Source organism: Acipenser ruthenus, chromosome 3, assembly GCF_902713425.1.
Source record: "Acipenser ruthenus chromosome 3, fAciRut3.2 maternal haplotype, whole genome shotgun sequence".
Lineage (NCBI taxonomy): Eukaryota > Metazoa > Chordata > Actinopteri > Acipenseriformes > Acipenseridae > Acipenser > Acipenser ruthenus.
Genome location: NC_081191.1, coordinates 37,312,747 through 37,326,202, shown reverse-complemented (window position 1 = coordinate 37,326,202; position 13,456 = coordinate 37,312,747). Strand labels below are relative to the sequence as shown.

The 13,456-nt window shown below is 35.6% G+C and overlaps 1 pseudogene; it reads right to left on the bottom strand.

Annotated features, from left to right (window-relative positions):
* Nucleotides 1-6,401, bottom strand: part of LOC117972376 (protein PTHB1-like) — a 52,815-nt pseudogene extending 46,414 nt beyond the window's left edge.
* Between the last annotated feature and the right edge of the window lie 7,055 nt (nucleotides 6,402-13,456).

The following is a 13,456-nucleotide window of genomic DNA, read 5'->3' as shown; positions in this document are numbered from 1 at the left end:
AGAACTTTTTGGCCTAAATGCAAAGCGTTATGTTTGGCACAAACCCAGCACAGTGCATCAACCAAAGAACACCATCCCTACTGTGAAGCATGGTGGTGGCAGCAAAATGTTATGGGGATGTTTCTCATCGGCAGGGACTGGGGCACTGGTCAGGATAGAAGGGAAAATGAATGGAGCAAAGTACAGATTAGTCCTTGAGGAAAACCTGTTGCCCTCTGCAAGAAAGCTGAAACTGGGAAGGAAGTTCACCTTTCAGCATTACAACGACCCAAAGCATACAGCCAAAGCTACACTGGAGTGGCTAAGGAAGAAAAAGGTAAATGTCCTTGAGTGGCCCAGTCAGAGCCCCGACCTAAATCCAATCGAAAATTTGTGGCATGACTTGAACATTGTTGTCCATCAACGCTCCCCAAGGAACTTGACAGAGCTTGAACAGTTTTGTAAAGAAGAATGGTCAAATATTGCCAAATCTAGGTGTGCAAAGTTGGTAGAGACCTATCCCAACAGACTCACAGCTGTAATTACTGCCAAAGGTGCTTCCACCAAGTATTAACTCAGGGCGGTGGAGACTTATCCAATTATGATCTTTCAGTTTTGTATTTTTAATATATAATTTTTTTCTCAATTAAAACTTTTTTCCCCTTAACAGTGTGGAGTATGGTGTGTAAATAAGTGGAAAAAAATCCTCATTTAAATGCATGAAACTCTGAGGCACTGACACAACAAAATGTGAGAAAAGTTTAAGGGGTTGTAGACTTTCTATAGGCACTGTATATATATATATATTACAAAATAAGTTATTTATAAATCCTGGAATGAATGAATAAGCCCTTTGTTCGCTGCTTCTTCGTATACACATTACTTAACTGAGTTTTTGGGATCAGTCATTTTTAGAGTAACTAGCCATTGATAGAGGTTAATTCTCATCCGGCTGCCAGCAACTATGCTCTAAAAGAGGAACGCCCATTAGTGAACAGGAATAATACAGGACAAGTAAGCAAACATGTCAGGCTGAGTTCTTAAGCTTTTAAATCGTTTCTCCAACCCAAAGTAGTTTCAGTAACCCATTCACAACCCCTCCCCCTTTATTGTTAAATTCAGCTTTGCATTTGAAATGTGTTTTTTTGTTCCTCACCCATGCTCTATAGCGTTATACCTTTTTGAAGTGAATCAAATCTATTAGTTCAAATGGTACCAAGCATTAAACATGAATCTAACATGCCTTTAAACATTCAATCCTATATCTTTACACATATACATTTACTGTATAATCACATTAGCATTTTTTTTTAAGTAATTTTTGTAAATAATCTATTTTTTGGTTTTGTTTTGTTTTGTTTTACAATATAGTCTGCCCAGTACAGCACATAAACCTGCTTTTAATTTCAAGTTTTACAATTTCTGGAATCAATTTAGCTTATTTAGCCTATAATGTTTGCCAGTGACAGTGAAGCTTTGGTTCTGTGCAACGGCCATCATCAGGCAACCAGGCTCCAAGAAAAGCAATGACTAGTTTCCTAAACTTGTTTTATGATGAAAACAGCATTATCAAGAAAAAAAAACATCCAAAGTCAACATTGTGTTTATGTCAGTTACTCAAGCAGAGCAATACAAAATAAAAGCCTTTTTGTTGAAATAATTTGAACCAGCAGGCTGGAAATCAAGTGCAGCCGTACAAAAGTATTGATCTGAATGCAAAATATCCTCCTATTCCTAATTATTGTTTTGGCCAGTTCAACAAACATTAAATTAACTTAACCCTTTCAGCACTGTAATCTTTCCTAAACTAAATACACTTTAGTTTAGGAAAGATTACTCCACTCGAAACACCAGACAAATAGCAGGTGATAACAGTCTTGAAGACGTTATACTAACAAGGGAAACTATTGTTGTCAAGTATACTTGACTTGTCCTATAGTTGTTATTATATAGAAAGTGCTTTGGTCTTTATGTATTTTAAGATCAAATGTTTTATTTTACAAAAATTAAGTTGACTTTAACCAAATCAGTTATTCCGCTCTGCGACAGGGTGCTGTTGCTATGCTGTCAACGGACACTTCATGTGTTTGTTTGTACAGTGTGGAATCGCAATGAAAGTGAATTATCATAAAATGTGTACATCTATTCCCATTTCCATTTATTTTTCAATATTTCCAAATTCTGTAGGTTTGCACCTGTTCATTGTCTGGTATTTTTGGAGTCTGTGGTGTACTGCACTAACATGTTTTAAGCAACGGACTAAGATAAGGAAGATAGTAAGCAGATCCATCCTGGAAAAAAGTCAAATGTGTCATTATTAGTTTAAATCAGATGCAGTATCATCAATGTAAAAGTTTACATTTTGGTCTCCAACCTTATCATGAACAATCTCTTCAATACTTCATCACTGCATAGCATCTTACTGTGCTGCTTATTGTGTCAGCAGACTTCAACTTGATTCTCAAATTTCATTGCTTAGTTACATGATTAGATTTATGAATCCTAATGCTTAGTGATTGGATTTGAACAGGATTTTATTTGCCATGTAAACTGCAACTGTTAAGTGCAATTCACTTTCTTTTTTTTTAAGTCCAGTCCATCTGAAGTCATATATAAATGTGCTACCTAAAAGTAGGATCATAAAAATAAAGTGGTATAACAGGATTACTAATATGTCATTTTGTTCATGAGCTATTACCTTGGCCTTTAGACATCAATGTGACACATGATAATTCAATCAGCAGCAATATATAATCTGAATTCTTCAAGAAATAAAAAAAAAAAAAAAAACATTGCTTTCCCAAAATGAAAACAAAATGATCTCTTTGGCGCTTGACTTACCTCTGACTCCACCAAAAGGGCCATAGGCCATGTTACAAGCCGTTCTCTGAAGACTGTGCTAATATATTAGTCTTAGCTGGTATCGATTTCCATGATCTATAGTGCCAGTTGTTCCTGTAACAGAATATCATAAAGGGAAAAGTTAATACTCATTATGTCTACCCCCTCAATGGGAGTTAATGGAATCAAGTAATGTGCTTTCTCAGTATTTAAATCAATTGAATAAACTAGATTGGTTGTTTTCCCTTCATGATTAATACCATAAATGTAATGACAGTCGTGGCAGCTAAAAGTTCACCATATGTGTGTTGTTTTTGTTTGTTTATTGACTGTCATTAGATTTACAGTATTAATCATGAAGGGAAAACAATCAATATATTACATTCAACTGATTAAACATTGCGAAAGCACATTACATGACTCCATTAACTTGCCTTACCATAACTCCCTGGGCTTTGCAAAGCTTATCTATGCTTTTATAAGGGTTTCTATAAAACACTATACAATGACTGCCTAACTGTTTTAAAATTAACTAAGTTATATGAATATTACAATTTACAAAAGATGGTAAATTAAAAAAAAAAATGTTATTAGTGCAGGGACATTCGAACCATTCTTGAAATGTATTCAGAAGCTAAATGGCCATGCTCAGATTTGTACATAACAGAGTTTACAGACTGTATCAAACAGACAACATTCAAATGAAGCCATCAATGCATTTTTTTTAAATAAACAAGGGCAAGATTTATAGGTCTTTACACCAAAATGCAATTTGCACCGTTGCTTGTAAAAGGAAAATGTAGCTCCTTTCTAGGGTTCACAAAATATTACCCTTTCATATTATGTATTTTTTTTAACATGTACAGTATTTCACAAATATTAACCCCAGAAATTTTGGAAAAAATATTTAAGTCACAAAAATCATAGCCTGGTCTGAGAATAAGAAATATTTCAGATTTTACCAGAGACTGTATACACAGACAGCTTTCTGGGCTGCAAAACGGCCAAGTGAAGATTTTCTGTACCACTGAAAGGAAACAACATATGGATTAGCACACACACAAAAATATTCTTCTGTAAATGTAACTATAAAATACAGTAATGGTAAACAGTGAATGTAGAATACATTATATTATATATAATCGATAAACAGTTAATGACATTAAAAATGGGAAAATATAAATATTACTTTTATACAATGCCTTAGTTTGACTACAAGCTACAGTATGTGTTCTGTTTTTAAACTGTAAGGGAACATTTCTGAGAAAGACATAGATAATGCTTATAATTGCTATGTTTATATTAAAAGTTATAATATATATATATATATATATATATATATATATATATATATATATATATATATATATATATATATATATATTTTTTTTTTTTTTTTTTTTTTAATCCTGCATTGAGCAGCATGACGATTTGGAGTTATCAAAAAAAATAGGATGAAATTGCTCGTAATGACCACTAAATAGCTCAGCTAATTAAATCACTAAAAAACATTAATCTTCCAGATTTTACCAATGTTCTAGAATCTTAAAATCAGATATGATACATAAATTATTTCATGACAAGTGAAACAATGTCTTGATAATATAAAGATGTTTTTTCACTCAATAACTAACTTTGCAAGACTTAATACATCTTTTGAACTGCCTATGATAGTGTGATTATAAATATTTAGACTGAAACAGTATACTTTACACATTATTAAATTATATCTGATTTGCTAGTCTAATGCTTCCAGGGTTAAATCAAGTACTAAATAAACATCACTTCTCTTAAGATGATGGAAGCTTACCATAGTACACCAGTTTATGATCACTTCACAGTCAAGCTGAAGTGCAACTCATTGCTTAGTGACCTAGCCTCCATTTGTATGATGGGATCCCTGAGATGCACCTCCACCAGCTGCTCTTCTGGGATCAGTGCCTCTCCTGGTTTAGACAGATTTGGCACATACACTCGTAGGAACCCCATGCAGCTTCCCAAAATGATCTTATCTGTTAAAGACATTTTTTAACACAACCATATTTGAACACTGTGGTACGGATGAGGCCCTCCACATGTGAGGAGTGTTTTTTTTTCTGTATTTCGTCATAACTCAGTATGCATCAACAGTTCTAGCACATTTTATAATTACATGTGGTTGTATTAGATTAATAACACATGCAATTGTAAATAGAGACATGTAATGTAAAGTATCATCATTGCAGTCTTCACAAGACAATTTATTTTGTCCATGCTAAAGGGGAAGGGGCTTTTTCTGTGGTTACATTAAAGGGCGTTAGTTCATGATGTCTAAAGTGCCAACATTTCTTAAAATACTCGTATCTTCACTCAGTAATAGAAATGAACTAAATGTTTTGACAAAGGGGCCCTTTCAAAGTCCTTCACAGTTGAGTAAGGCAGGTTGGGTAGACTATGAGCTATGAGTTGAAATACAATAGAACTATTATTTAGAGAAATGCAAATATTTTGCAAGCAATTTTTTTCACTATGGAAACATTGACAATCAGATGTAGGGAACACTATTAAGGTAAAGACTTGCAGCTTGCTCAGCTTTACATCAAGTGCCAATATAAATATAGTAAATTTACATAATTACCTGATTAGGTAGAGTACACTTTCATTTTAATTTAATCATCAACAAATGTTTTGTGCCTATTTAAAATGTAATTGTATCTTGTGGTTTGCATAATGAATGAATAGTAGTATAGACAAGATCATTTTTTCCCCCAGTTTACTTTGATAACAATAAGACTTGCAATGGTTTTACAGGTATATGCTAACTAGTAAAATGGAAGCAGATTCAAAGGATAAAAACTAAAATGGCAGAGCATGCAGTTTCCATGGTGAAAACTCCTTAAGGGAGTTTAAGGGAGCCTAGATAATCTGAGAAATGCTATTTTCAATTCCCCGTACAATTACAGTTTATTGTGTAGGATAATTATACAGATGTCTACCCAGAGCAGGCATTTTATGTCAATACCATGCTATTCAAGTCCTATCAGAATGAATTAAATCCTAGGTCATTCAAGCATTCAAGTTATATTGCAGTTCAAATTATACCTTCTCACTTCTCAGGAAAATAGAGTGTGGTTTCCATTGGCTGAGTATAAACATTTTTGGTTTAAATGTACTGGAGGTATTTTTGTGCCAATTATGTGTTTCGTTTAATTTGTGGAGATTTATAAATCAGCGGGTTTATCTTGTCAAAGTGGCAGCACGAGGCAACTGAATGCATTTTCATATATCTGTTTTATCTGATGGTGGATTTAGCTCCTGGATAAATGATGCAGGCTAATTAGTTTTGTTTGATTTTAAAGCCTGTTTGTACAATAGTCTACTTTGTAAACCGTAGTGCAGCAGGTGCCAAAACCAGACAGGTCTACACCTGTACATCACAATTTTAAAAACAACCTTAAGAAAGGATACTTAGATGTACGTAGTCACCTACCATGTCCTGTGGCACTGTTGTCAATATTAGCCACACATAAGCAGCCTTGGTCAAATTCTTCTTCTTGCCCCACTGACGAGGGCCACCAGTCCCAGGCTTTAAACAGAGACATTCTTCCCGACTACAAAACACAAAGAGAAAGATGCCAGTTCTGGGAAATTCCTGTACTAGGGTCTTTGTTACTTACACAGCTCTGCATTTTGCATTGTGTGTAGTTGCAGAGAATACAGAAACAAGGTGGTTAGAATGAGTACTGTATTTAGAAAGAAACATTGCAGTCATGTTTGGCATTTTAATAAAAACTCACCATTGCTCATGTTCACTACAAGCCTCCAAATTATGTTTGCAAAAGACCGCCTCATTCTAATGAAACAGAATAAGTGAAACTAGGACCGAATTATTATTAACTATATATACCAAGCATGTTATACTACCACAATTTTAGGGGTTCATTTTTATTGTACAACACCAATGATTAAACTTGACCTAGAGAATCATAGAATACATTTGTGTATTAAATGTGAAGCCAATATCTAAAAGTGTTATGTTTTTATCATCCAGAAAAGTCATCAAAAAGTCACATATCGAATGACAGATCAAAATAAAGGGTATTGTTAGATATTGCCTGAGGATAATCAACTGAGCAATTAGTAGATGAATTAGTAGAGAACTGACAAGGACCGTGGCGTGGTTAACTTGGCACTGCTGTTCAGTTAACCTACCATATTTGCTCGAAATATTGCCTGGATGCTTATTTTCTCAAACTTCTCTTTACCTGGGTGGTTATTTGAATAAGAGTGTGTTATATTTTAAAAAGGTAGAATAATTGATTAAAAAATCAATTATCAGGACGTTTCGGACTACAAGTCCTTCATCGGCTGAATTCAAAAAAACAAAAGGAATGTGAACTTATTTTCAAACTAGGCACTTTGGAGCCATTTGGAATGAACATTCTATTCTGAGGTCATCATCATCATCATCATCATCATCATCATCATCATCATCATCAACATTCTGGAATTTTGTTTAAAAGACTACTTGTTTGTTTTTTATCAACTTATCAACTTCTTAAAGCACTGTTTTTTTGTATTCAGCCGATGAAGGATTTGTAGTCCGAAAAGTCCTGATAATTGATTTTTTAATCAATTATTCTACCTTTTTAAGTACATGAAATATCCTTTTCTTTTTTTTTCTTATTGATTTTGGTACACAGCAGTTTTCCTTTTTCTCAGACTATATATATATATATATATATATATTTTAGCTCAAAGAGCCAGCTGCCCAACGTTTCGATATGTTGTACATATCTTTCTCAAGGGAGCCTGTGTTTGAATCCAAATATATATATACACACTCACACACTGAGTGTATAAAACATTAGGAACACCTGCTCTTTCCATGAAATAGACTGACGAGGTGAATCCAGGTGAAAGCTGTGATCCCTTATTGATGTAACCTGTTAAATCCACTTCAATCAGTGTAGATGAAGGGGAGACAGGTTAAAGAAGAATTTTTAAGCCTTGACACAATTGAGACATGGATTGTATATGTGTGCCATTCAGAGGGTAAATGGGCAAGACAAAAGATTTAAGTGCCTTTGAACGGGGTATGGTAGTAGGTGCCAGGCGCGCCGGTTTGAGTGTGTCAAGAACTGCAATGCTGCTGGGTTTTTCACGCTCAAGTTTCCCTTGTGTATCAAGGATGGTCCACCACCCAAAGGACATCCAGCCAAGGGCAGGCCAGTGGTCAAAAACGGCTAATTGATGAAAGAAGCCAAAGGAGGCTGACACGAATTGTGCCGAGCAAGAGACGGGCTACAGTTAGTCAACTGACAGTCCAGTACAACATTGGTGCCGAAAGACCCATAAAATAATACACAACTCGTCGTACCTTGACACGAATAGTATGGCAGCCGACGACCTAACAGAGTTCCACTTCTTTCAGCAAATGACAAGAAACTGCGGTTGCAGTGGGCTAAGGAATGAAAACACTGGACACTGGAGGAATGGCTAAACATTGCCTAGTCTGATGAATCCCGGTTCTTGCTGTTTCACGCTGATGGGAGAGCTAGGGTATGGAGAAAATCACATGAGTACATGCATCCATCATGCCGCGTGCCAACACTGCAGGCTGGTGGTGGTAGTGTGATGGTGTGGGGTGTGTTTTCATGGCACACATTGGGCCCCTTGATAAAAGTGGAGCAATGTTTGAATGCCACAGGATATCTGAACATCATTGCCACTCAGTGTATCCATCTGCTAATGGATTTTTTCAGCAGGATAATGCCCCATGCCACAAGGCTAGGATTGTCCAGGACTGGTTCCACGAACATGACAGTGAATTCAGCTTACTGCAGTGGCCTGCCCAGTCAGCAGATCTCAATCCAATTGAGCATCTGTGGGATGAGATGGAACGAGCTATTCGGAGTAGAGATCCACTACCAGCCAACTTGACACAACTGTGGGAAGCACTGGAGTCAACATGGGCCAGCATCCCTGTGAAACACTTTCAACACCTTGTAGAGTCCATGCCCTGATGAATTGAGGCTGTTCTGAGGGCAAAAGGGGGTGCAACTCAATATTAGGAAGGTGTTCCTAATGTTTTGTACACTCAGTGTGTGTGTATATATATATATATATATATATATATTCAAAGGATCCCACTCCCAGGATACAGTATTTGTCAAATGATTCACTCAGATAAGGGTGGTTGAATTCTGACCTCCACATTGTAATTTTTAAAGTGAATCGCTTTGTCCAGCGGCTCAAACAAGCCTCAGCCAAAATGTTGATTAGAGCAAATATTATGCATCCCTGCTGCAATCTGGCTCATTGTGTGTCTTAATCAAAAGAAATATGTTTAAAGAGAATAAACAGAAATGTTCTTTGCAGAAGTGAAACCTTTACGTAGGTGTGGCTGTTTGTAGCTTCGTCCGCTTGTGAACACCCATCATGCATTTTGTATATATATATATAAAATGGGGATTGATTTTATTCTTAATACAAGGACGGTAAAACGTGACTGATGTGTATCTGGGTGTCGTGTATCCGAGTGCTGACTGTATTGTTAATTTAGAAGTACTATCCAAAACCCATGAAAAGACACATGCAGAGCTAGTATTCAGTCTGTGTTACAGCTGGACACATCTTTTAATGTAACATTTTCAATCATTTTATTCTGACACTGCATTACTAACTGAAATAAATTAGTGCCCAGCTGCAGGTTTTACATGTCCTTTTGATGTACAGTATTCTTTTAATTTTGTAAACAATGGACTTGAGAACTATACACAGTACAGGAAACCAGGAAAGACTAATTTTGTTCACACCTAATCAGTTGGCATTGCATAAATATGAAATCTGAAATGCCCTCCAGGTATGAATGGTATGGTATGAATTACAGTAAGCAATGCTGATATTACAGCTGAATTCTAATGAGACTTTGGCACACATTACAGCAACGGCATAATTTGAACTATATTCTAAAGAACGTTGGTGCCGTGATCTCACAAATGGATCATATTCCATGCAAAACTGATTCACACCTCACTAGCTCTGGATACCAAGTTTCTTAACACATCCTCTACAAATTATATTATATTATAAAGAGCTAAGTTTGCCAAGCTTTCACAAGTTCTAGTAGGTGACAGAATAGTTGGTTATGTTCAATTGCAGAGAACATTGAACCAAAAATGAGTAGTTGTTTTTTCCTTCATGGCAGGGCTGTCCAGACTTTGGCATTTTGAATTTCTAACAATGTGTGTGTGTGTGTGTGTGTGTGTGTTTATAAATATACTGTTACGGTATTAACATATTAATTAACTAGCAAAAATAGAATTGAATTCCTCAACTAGCTATACAGCAGTAGTTTCAATTGTTCTCCAAACTCTCCCTATGCTAGGCTTGCATAGACTCACAGATTAAAACTAGTGTTAGGAGCAGTAATAAAACGCTCTTCAATACTGGAATCTCTTCATATCAGGCACTACCATATTTTTTCAAGAATACTAAAACTCCTACCTAATTGTACTTTCTGATAATTATTTTCACTAACAAGTAAGTTGGCTAAAAACGGAGGTCCTAATGTCAGAAACCAAATGATCATCGTGTAGACCATCTAAAGAATTACTTCTTCTATATCGGTCCATCACATAGGCCTAATCCTCTCTTTTTAGAGTATATATGATTATAATGTCAGGAGGCCACTTTTTTCAATGCAAGAGGTGTTCCTGTGGAAACGCTGCATTGTTATCTTTTGTGGAGCCCTTCTCCAAAACCAATGCAATCATTTTAATATGAATATGGCTTCTTTTATAACCCAGCTGATTCATATTTACTGATACAGAGAATCTTGGTGGTACATAACACCAATTCTGTATATTTTATAAAACTACTGTAGATAAAAAATAAGTGTTTGTGATGCTGTAAATTAGTGTATGAGCATCAATTATTTTAGTGCTGTTTACTATTCAACTTTTTTGGGGGGGGGGGGGCTTATGAATGTAGCGCTCATAAAAGGTCAGGGATGAACACTTTGGTTGTTTTATTATTTTATTTGTTATACTGGATGTATTTTGTTACATATTTGAAGGGAAGACAATTCTCCTGAACAGCTACCTAGTGAAAAGTGGGTATTTATATTGAAACTGGAAATGCCACAGGGCTAATGTCTGGTGTTCTTACTCCAACTGTGTATCTGCTGTGTGGTACTGTGCTGCTAAAATCAACTGGTGACCCTTGGCTCAATTATCATGAGCTCTACAGTATGACCTAAAAAGCACTTCCGCATCCAATCTGATATATGCGTCTCAATAGTGATCAGACACAAAAAATCTTGCAAAAGATAGGTTCGACATGCCTCCAACACTATTTCTCTTCTGGGCTGAAATAAGGACAGTAATCTATCACACTCAGTTATATTGTATTTGTAGTTTTAACCAGCATGTGCCCCTTGTACTAAATCATATTTTTGGAAGTGCTAATATCCATTTGCCTTGATCAGCAGTAAGGTAAGTGGGTTATACAGTATATCCCCAGTATTATCTTGTACCCCTGAATGATAAATGTATAACATGACTGAGGATTCTGTTCAACAGAAGCAAATCTGATTTTGTGTATGTAGAATAAAGGCAGCTAATAAAGGGTTAATCTCGTAATCCTACATTATTCATATTATTTTACTAGAAATATATGGAAAGTTGGCTGTGAATTACTCTACTAGAAGACCTGAAAACTTACATTGTTGAGCAATATAAAATTGAACTACAACTGACATATTGAACGGATTAGCATCAAAAGACACATCACTATTATAACACATTTATTTTGGAAAAAAAAATAAGGTATATAAATGACGGACATTGTCAAAATATTTTTGGTTTATTTTTAATCACTCGATCATTCATCCTTGACCATGACACGCTTGAGTGACTGACTGAGGCATAAGCACTTAATCACCTAATTAGTGAGACCGCTGATTGGACACTGGATGTGGAGTGATTTCAGTTGTTGGATTGCAAGCTTAAAAAAAAAAAATCACAGAAATAAAAAACAAGATGCCACGTCTGTCAAGACAGCAGCGCCTTCGTGCAATCGGCATGTTGGAGGCTGGACAAGGGCAGCGTACTGTGGCTCGCCATCTTGGGCGCTCACACTCCAGCCAGCTATTTAAAACCTGGCCAGACGGTAATCCAGACACACTCTGTCAATGACAGGCCACGAACTGCGAGACCAGTCACAACACCTGCCCAAGATCGACAGATCTTTTTGCAGCATCTTCGTGATGTCAATTGTTAATCAGCACAATAAAAAGTCCCTACACCTGCTCTAAAACAGAGTCATTTTTCGATCACATCTAGTTAATGTTATCCAAATATAAGTGATACGTTTCTTTTGATGCTCAAATACTCAAATATAAGGGATATTGAAGTCCATTCCTTTGAATATTAAATAGTGAACAAAAAAGTATAAATAGACACCGTACCTGGACAAATTTCCAAAGAAGTCATTTATCGTATTCTTTTGATTTTTGCTCAGCTCCAAAATAAATAAATAAATAAATAAATATTCACAAAAAAAACAAAATCAGAGTCACAAAATGTTAAATTAACGACACGCAGAAAGTTGAAAATGACATCGACATGTGTTGACAATAAGTTCAGTGAACAGGTAGGTAGGCTAAGCCACCTGTTATGAACCAGCAAAAGGCCAAAAATTAATAAACTCGGGGGATGATGCCTTATATGAATTTTACACTGTTTTTCTTCGCTTTTACTAAAAAATAAATTATAAACGTTGTCTGTTCTCCTTCTTTTTCAAAACCGGCCTATCTGTAGATGTACATTACAGTTGGTAACATGACCATTCACATTTCGCTCCAATGTCTCGCCAACCTCACTGCTGTTGTCATAGCATTGACATCAACGAACCTAGCCATCGACACTGCGCAAGAAAGGAAGTTGGCTTTCAATCCGCCGCAAAGAATTCTGTGACATGTATTTTTTTATGCTTCAAAACAGATGCTAAACTTATAATGTAATTAATTGTTTTATTGTCTCTAGTCACATGTATAATATTTTAGAAATGGTATATTGTGATTGATTGTCAATAAATCAACACGGCAGAAAAAAAAGGGGAGCCAAAAATTTGGAAAGACATTAAAATATATTATCCAAAGGGTCTTCTTCTTCTTCTTCTTCTTCTTCTTCTTCTTCTTCTTCTTCTTCTTCTTCTTATTATTATTATTATTGGTGAAGGTGAAGGTGAAGGTGAAGGGGGGGGTCAATCTATATGTTTATTGAAATACATAATGAAATCTACACTTTATTTAATACCCCATATTTATGTAGCTGTCCAATTATACTATCATTTTTTGTCATGTGTAAGTTTTATACACGTCCAATGTTAAGGTACAAAGACTAAGGCACGTTTCTGAGAGTGTATTGCTATTTTTAAGAGTAATCTGTATCCAGCTGTGTTATTCCCCTTGCACTTGCTGAAAGAAATGGACCATAGTTTTTTTTTTTTTGTTTTGTTTTGTTTTTTTTTGTTTTGTTTTGTTTTTTCCACTTTGTGGATTATTTATTTTAGACTGTCTGTCTCCAAATACAGTATACAAATACCCATAACCACTACGTTTTGTTTAATACTAGGACCGTGGTGTGGAAGC